The sequence below is a fragment of the Artemia sp. Qi Xiang Cuo genome, chromosome 12 (assembly GCF_049724085.1).
Source record: "Artemia sp. Qi Xiang Cuo chromosome 12, ASM4972408v1, whole genome shotgun sequence".
Taxonomy (NCBI): Eukaryota; Metazoa; Arthropoda; class Branchiopoda; order Anostraca; family Artemiidae; genus Artemia; species Artemia sp. Qi Xiang Cuo.
The window spans coordinates 41,139,801-41,148,243 of NC_142805.1; the positions used below are offsets into that span (position 1 = coordinate 41,139,801).

The 8,443-nt window shown below is 35.7% G+C and overlaps 1 protein-coding gene across 1 annotated transcript in view; it reads right to left on the reverse strand.

Moving 5' to 3' along the window:
- The window catches only part of Gbs-76A (Glycogen binding subunit 76A), a 64,218-nt gene extending 59,497 nt beyond the window's left edge, over positions 1 to 4,721 (reverse strand). The window contains exon 1 of the mRNA XM_089098122.1: positions 4,565 to 4,721. The gene's annotated coding sequence lies outside the window, so the exon portion shown is untranslated. The remainder of the gene's footprint in view (positions 1 to 4,564) is intronic.
- Positions 4,722 to 8,443: the final 3,722 nt, after the last annotated feature.

Here is an 8,443-nt window from a genome sequence, read left to right on the forward strand (position 1 = left end):
ATAAAATAAATTCGGGACTATTTTGGGCGTCATAAATCAATGTATTAACTTATTTTCAATGATTTTGTCTTCATTGAGGTCATCTTGTCCCTGTCTGCATGCCCTGTAAATTAAACCAACAAAACAAAATCTATTGGCCTAGTTTTAGGTGCCACATATCGATATAATCAAACTTCAAAATGTTTTGCCTCCATTGAGGTCTACCCGGCCTTGTCGACATAACCTGTAAGTTTCAAGCCCATTCGAGGCAAAACAAGTTTTATGCCCATTTTGGGCGTCACGAATCAATAAAGGCAATTAGTTTTAATTTATAATTTATGTTTCCTTTCTTTAGGTAAAATTCTGTATCACATGCTTGCTGTATTGCTTTTTTTAGTGTTTAAGATGACTGGATTCAAGAATAATTTCAGTTTGGCATCGTCACTGAATTCAATTTACCGCGGGTTGGACTTACGTTATTTTTGCATCAACGGCTTTAAGCAAAGCCAAAATAAAGCATGTTGCAAGAACAAAACACGTTTGGCTATATACGCAATATACTATGTCGGTTGATAGATCTGTAGGAGAGACAGAAAAATATTCCGCCTGTTTTCTGATGCCATGAATCGACGCAAGTTTTTTTGTTACTTTTCTGTCTTCACCAAAGTTTTCTTACCGTCGTCTATGTGCAACCTTAAATCGAAATAGGACACACCTATCAGAGATTTTTCAAATGTACGTTCAGTAAAAAAATAGTTTTTGGTATTTTTTTGGGCCTGTTCGGCCTAACACATTTCTTTTTACATTAGGTTACTCTTGTTCTAGAAATTTAAGGCTGCAAAATTTAAATCGATCAAGGAAAACAAGTTTTTCATCCCATTTTTGCGCTGCCCAACATCTTCCAACAGAAATGCGTGGTCCCTTCGCCCCAACAACGATCCTGGAAAGTCTCAAGTTTATCGGGCAATTTTTGGCACTTTTTGGGACCCATCTTTGAAGGATTTATAACATTAATCGCCCCTTTTATAATAAACTTATTGTTTTCGATCCTCCGTGTTTTTTTTTTTTTTTTTTTTTTTTTTTTTTTTTTGGCAAGACCACATTTTGCAACCGATTAGCATCTCTGATAATACCATCAAACAGTTCGAGGCAACAAACTGTAAGCAAGGAGTGATGCGGTTCAATAGTAACCGAAACTCTAAGAAACAGAATTTATCATCAAACGAATCAAATTTTGATGCTTATCCGAATGCATAATATTCATCAAGTTTACTGTTACCCATCAAAGTTACGAGCCTGAGAAAATTTGCTCAATTTTCTTAAAAGGGGGAAAACCCCAAAAAACATCATGTGATCTTAATAAAAATCACACCATCAAATTAAGCATATCAGAGAACTCTGCTTTAGAGGTTTCAAACTCCTATATACAAAAATGTGAAATTTTGTATTTTTTGCCAAAAGAAAAATCATGGATGCGAGTTTATTTTTATTTTTTTTTTCTAGCGGTAATCGTATCGAACTAGTGATTCTAGAGGATAGGAAGAATAATCGATTGATCGGATATCAAAAGTTTTAGTGCCCTTTTTAAGTGACCAAAAATATTGGACGGCAGCTAGCCCCCCTTTAACGCCCCTTTTTTTTATCCAAAGTCGTCCAATCAAAGTTTTGAGATAGCCATTTTCTTCAGCATGGTCGCAAGATCTAATAACTATGTTGTTAAGGAAGACTTGACCCCAAACAGTCCGTGGAGGAAGGGCTGCAAGCTATGAATTTTGCCCATTGTTTACATATAGTATTGATTATTGGAACGTATACATAATATTTTTCAGTGGGGAGATTTTTCTTTTTTCAGTGGGAAATACGTGGGAGGATCTTCTTTCTATAAAGGAATTATTCACGGGGGAAGGGAATTGTCAATGGAGGGGTAGCCAGATTTTCCGGCATTATTTAACAACGATCAGATATTAAATAACAAAATGAGTTTTTTCAACTGAAAGTAAAGAGCATCATTACAACTTAAAACAAACAGAAATTATTACACATATGAGGGATTTGCCCCCTCCTCAATACCTCGCTCTTTATGCAAAAACATTTTTCTAGAACTTTCAAAAAAGCTTATTATTCTAAGTAACGGGCCCTTATGTTTGAGTAATCATTCTTAAATAATTGGAGCGAAAAGTCAAACATTAGCAGTGGCGGATCCAGGGGGCGAGGAGGCTTCACCTAACGTCGTCTAAAGTAGTGTAATTTACTCAAATAACGCACATTTGCGTTAATTAAACTTGCTCCTAACGCAAGTTTATCGGATCAACCATTTTGCGCCCCCCCCCCCTAAAAAAGTCCTGGATCCGCCCCTGAACTTTAGCGTAAAGATCGAGGTATTAGGGAGAGATCAACCCCCCTCGTATACGTAATAATTTATCTTCGTTTTAAGTTTTAATGTTGCTCATTACTTTCAGTTGAAAAACCTTTTTTTTATTGAATTACTGGTAAGAGATGAATTGCAATTTGAAAGTGAATAGTCATCCAAGATCTGATCTTCTATTCAGTTGCGCTTGTCACAGTTTGTTTTTAAGGTTTGTCTTTTATATTGTTCAGTGGATTTTTAGCCGATTTTTCTTTTATTTTTATTGCTAATTCTGCACTGATGACGCTTGAGCGGTGGTCTCGACCAAAAAACATTTGTACTGTATCCTTCTTTTTTTCATGTGATTACCCTCGTTTTTTCTTCGTTACATTTTTTTTTTTTTTTCATTTCGTTGCTTTCTGGAAACTATAACAAATCATAACATACGCCGAAGAGACCTTGTTGAAATTAAATAAAAAAAACACTAAAATTTAAAACGATCATAAATTATTCCATGTATGAGGGGGCTGCCCCTTCCTCAATACTTTGCTCTTTACGCTAAAGTCTTAAAGTTCTTTAAAAATGCATCTCATTAAAATTCAACGTCCCTTGTGTTTGAGCAGTCTTTCTTAAAGAAGTGCAACAGAAAATCAAACTTTAGCATAAAGAGTGAGGGTTGAAGGGTTTCCCAACAACAAATACTATACGTTAACAATAGGAGAATTGCGTAACTTACAGCTCTTTCCCAAGGGGGGGGTCATGTCCTCCCCAAAGACGTAGTTATTGGGCCTTTCAAGTATGCGGAATCAAATGGCTTTTTCGCAATTCTGACCGGATGTTGTTTTGTTTTTTTTAGGGGAGGGGGGGTTGGGAGGCGTTCTAGAAAAAAAACATACATCCGTGATCTTTTTTTCGGACAAAAAAAAATGCAACATTCGATAATTGTGTCTATAGGAGCTAGAAACCTCTACAGGAGGGCTCTCTGATATGCTGAACCTGATGGTGTGATTTTGTTTTAAGATCGCTTGACTTTTTAAGGGTGTACTCCCTGGTTTGAAAATCGGGCACATTTTCTCGGACTTCCAGCTTTTGATGCGTAACATTAAAGTCAATGAATTTTACATATTTGAAATCAGCATAAAAATCCGATTTTATTGATGTATCTATTGTTATCAAACTTCTGTTTTTTTTAGAGTTTCGGTTACTAGTGAGCCGAGTCGCTCTTCAGTTACTGTTCGTTACCAGGAACTGTTTGACACAATCGATTGATTGTTCTTATTTTTTTTTGCTTTCTACTACTCATAGACTCGTTATTTTCAAGTTTCATTTCTTTGGTTCTGTCAAGGTAGGCCATTTCAGTTTTAGATCTTTAATTAGGTACGAAAACATTGAAATGCACTAAAGCTTTTTGTGAAAGGAGTAGGGAATCAAAAGTGTGAAAAAAATGGCTTAAATAGTTTGATATTTACAAGTTAGATAGGACACATTTAGCAGTTTCTCAGACAGCACCATTCAAAAAGGGAGAACAAAAATAGGTGGAAGCCGACTGGGGCTATTAAGAAGGGCACATGTCAAAAAAACAAGTCTTGCTTCATAATATACAGAACAACAATTGTAGTTAGCATATTTTGAATGTGCTTCCACTATACTTTACCCGCCACTAATATGCAAATATATAACACAAGATATATACTTCCCATCAGTCTTCCGTTTACTAATTTCGTCAGCGTTGATTCAATTTACGGGTACATGGGTTGAAATAAGAGTGACTCATGGCAAAATTCACAGGCCATATATAATTTGGGCTATATATTTACACATTAGGGGAGGGGCTAGTTGGGTATAACTTATAGTGGAACCACATTCAAGATTTGTGAATCACAATTTTTCTGAATATTACGAAGTAAGAATTGTTTTCTCCTCAATAGCCCAACTTCCAGGCAGGGGTGGATCCAGGATTTTTTTTAGGGGGGGGGGAAGGGGCAAAATAAGTTGATTTAATAAACTTGCGTTAGGAGCAACTTTAATTAACGCAAACTTGCGTTAATTAAGTAAATTACACTACTTTAGATCACGTTAGGGGGCGCCCCCCTCTGGATCTGCCACTGCTTCCAGGCTTCTACCCAAATATATACAGTAATCTAATTCAAAACCATGTATAATGTATTTTTATTTTTTGAGAGCCAAGTACAAAATTGATTGAATGAATTTATTTTCACATATACATAAAGGGCTCACCAATTGTGATCCATGAGCATTCACAACACAGCAAAGCCCCCTTAGTAAAACAAACTTGCAAATTAGTCATTGGCTCCCTTTCCTTGGTTTCACTTGAAGGGCGATAGAACGTCCTTGTAGTAACACTGGGGAAAAGTTCAGCCTTCTAATGCATGAACTCCAAAGATTTATTGGAAACTACGCAAAATCGTGGAATAGCTCTTCTCTTCTCTATGACTTGGCATTTTTATCTTTGGGAAGTCACGTTTTACTATTTCTAAGTCACGTAGGTAAAACGTGTTAGATTCATTTTTTCCATCTTTTTTGTGGGCTTGATATTGTCAGACCATAAAGTCAAAAATAACACTGTCACTTAAGTAAGGTCTGTCACTAGGAAAGAAAAGATTAAAAGTAAGTACCTGAACATCAGCTGGGAAGGTTTTTTTGTTGCTAATTTGAGAGGTAACAAGGGCAAAAGAGCTCAAAGAGTTTGTGATCAAACAGTTCGTGGTAACGAACTGTAAGTAAGGAGCGACCCGGCTCAATGGTAACCGAAACTCTAGAAAACGGTTTTTTGATACCAATAGATATATCAAAAGAATCAGATTTCTATGCTGATTTCAAATATATAACTTTCATCAAGTTTAGTGCTACCCATCAAAAGTTACGCGCCTGAGAAAATTTGGCTGATTTTCGAAAAAAGGGGGAAAGACCCCTAAAAGTTATAGAACCTTAATGAAAATCACACCATCATATTCAGCGTATCAGAGAACCCTACTGTAGAGGTTTCAAGCTCCTATCCACAAAAATGTGAAATTTTACATTTTTTGCCAGAAGAAAGATCACGGATGCGTGTTTATTTGTTTGTTTGTTTGTTTTTTTGTTTTTTTTTCCCCCGGGGTAATTGTATCGACCCAGTGGTCCTAGAATATCGTGATAGGGCTCATTGGAACGGAAATTAAAAGTTCTCGGGGCCTTTTTAAGTGACCAAAAAAAATGGAGGGCAACTAGGCCCCCTCCGACGCTTATTTTTTTCCCAAAGTCACACGATCAAAATTTTGAGATAGCCATTTTGTTCAACATGGTCAAAAATATGATAAAAATGTCTTTTAGGATGACTTGATCCCCCAAAGTCCCCAGGGGGAGGGCTGAAAGTTATGAACTTTACTCAATTTTAACATATAGTATTGGTTATTGGGATGTATACAGACTTTTTCAGAGGAGATTTTTTCTGGTAGGTGGGGGAAGGAGAGGGTCGGGGGCTATATGGAAGGATCTTTCCATGAAGGAAGTTTTCATGGGGGAAGGGAAATTGCCATGAAGGGGGCGCCGGACTTGCCAGCATTATTTATTGGTTATTGGGAAGTATACAACCATTTTCAGGAAGGATTTTTTCTGGAGGGGGGGGGCTAGAGGCGGGGATTACTCTGGAGAATAGTTCCGTGGAGGATGTTTCTTTGGGGTAAGGGACATTTCTATGAAGGGGGCGCCGGATTTCCAAGCATTATTTAAGAAACGATCAGAAGTTAAATAAAAAAAAAAAGTTTTTTCAACTGAAATGTAAGAAGGAATATTAGAACTTAAAACGAACAGAAATTAAAACGTATGTGAGGGGGTTCTCCCCCAAGTCAATACCTTGCTCTTTACGCTACAGTTGTTTTTTGTGCTTTAAAAAGAGATATCTATTCTAATTAAAAGGCCTTTGTGATTCAGGGGTTTGTGAATAAGAAATTTTTTTAACTTTTAACGTAAAGAGCGTGGTATTGACTAAGGGGAGAACCCCTTCATATAAGTAATAACATATACGTAATAAAAAAAACAATAAAAAAACAAGCGATACGGCTCAATAGTAATCGAAACTTTTAAAAACGAAATTTTGATGTCAATAAATGTATCAAAAGAATGTGTTTATAATGCTGATCCTAAATATATAAAATTTATTAAGTTTAGTATTACTCATCAAAGGCTACGAGCCTGAGAAAATTTACTAGATTTTTTAAAGAGGGGGGAAACATCCACTACAAGTGAAAGAATTTTAATGAATATCACACATTAAGATTCAGCGTATCATAAAACCATATTACATAGGTTTCAAGATCATATCTGCAAAAATCTGCAACTTTGTATTTTTTGCCAGAAGAAAAATATACGAATATAGAAGTTAGTTACGTAAGTTAATTTGTTAAGACATCCATTTAGCAAAAGAAAAGTAAAATTTTTATGCAAATAAAAGCTGCATTAACTAAAAAACGATCAGAAATTAAATAAAAAAAACAAGTTTTTTAAACTGAAAGTAAGGAGCGACATTAAAACTTAAAACGAACAGAAATTATTCCGTATATGAACGGGGCTGTCCCCTCCTCAACGCCACGCTCTTTACGCTAAAGTTTGACTCTGTCTCACAACTTTATTTTTTAAAACAATAAAAAACTTTAGCGTAAAGAGCGTGGCGTTGAGGAGGGGACAGCCCCTTTCATATACGGAATAATTTCTGTTCGTTTTAAGTTTTAATGTCGCTCCTTACTTTCAGTTTAAAAAACTTGTTTTTTTTATTTAATTTAAAACAGGTAAAGATTGCTGTGAAGCTGTAACACAAGAATAAAGTAAGTTATAGCGTAACCAGGCGACTTCCCAGTACTGACTTTTTTCTCTCTTTTTCAAACAGTTCGTGGTAACGAACTGTAAGTAAGGAGCGACCCGGCTCAATAGTAACCGAAACTCTAAAAACGGGATTTTGATACCAATAGATACATCAAAATAATCAGATTTTAATACTGATTTCAAATATATAAGTTTCATCAAGTTTAGTCCTACCCATCAAAAGTTACCCATCAAAAATTTGGCTGATTTTCAAAAAAAAGGGAGAAAGACCCCCTAAAAGCTATAGAACCTAAATGAAAATCACACCATCAGATTCAGCGTATCAGAAAACCCTACTGCAGAGGTTCCAAGCTCCTATTTGAACAAAAGTGGAATTTTGTATTTTTTGCCAAAAGAATTATCACGGATGCGTTTTTATTTGTTTTTTGTTTGTTTCTGTTTTTTCCCCAGGGGTGATCATGTTGACCTAGAATATCATGGGAGGGCTCATTAGAACGGAAATTAAAAGTTCTAGTGCTCTTTTTAAGTGAAAAAAAATGGAGGGCAACTAAGCCCCCTCCCACGCTCATTTTTCTCCTTAAGTTACCCGATCAAAATTTTTAGATAGCCATTTTGTTCAGCATGGTCGAAAATATAAAAAATATGTCTTTTTGGATGACTTAATCCCCCAAAGTCCCTGGGGACTTTTTACATATAGTATTGGTTATTGGGAAGTATACAGACTTTTTCAAGGGGGATTTTTTCTGGTAGTGGGGCTCGGGGGTTATGTGGGAGGATATTTCCATGGAGGAAGCTTTCATGGGGGAAGGGACATTGCTATTAAGGGGGCGCCGGATTTCCCAGTTTTGTTTAAAAAAAACGATCAGAAATTAAATAAAGAAAACAGGATTTTCAACTGAAAGTAAGGAGCAACATCAAAACTTAAAACGAACAGAAATTATTGAGTATATGATTGGGTTCGCCCCCTAGTCAATACCTCGCTCTTTAAGCCAAAGATTTTCTTAGTACTTTCATAAGAGCTATTTATTCTAAATAACGGCCTTTGTGATTAAGGGGTCATTTTTAAAGAATTGGAAGAAAATTCGAACTTTAGCGTAAAGAGCAAGGTATTAACTAGGGTGCGAACCCCCTAAGATACCTATTAAAATATATGGATATAGAAGTTCATTACGTAAGTTAATTCGTAAGTTACGTATATTGATTACTAATAAAAACGTTCGTAAATAAAATTAAACAACTGTCAAGAAAGCCATTTAACCAAATAAAAGTAAAATTAATGCGCAAATTCTTTTTTAATTA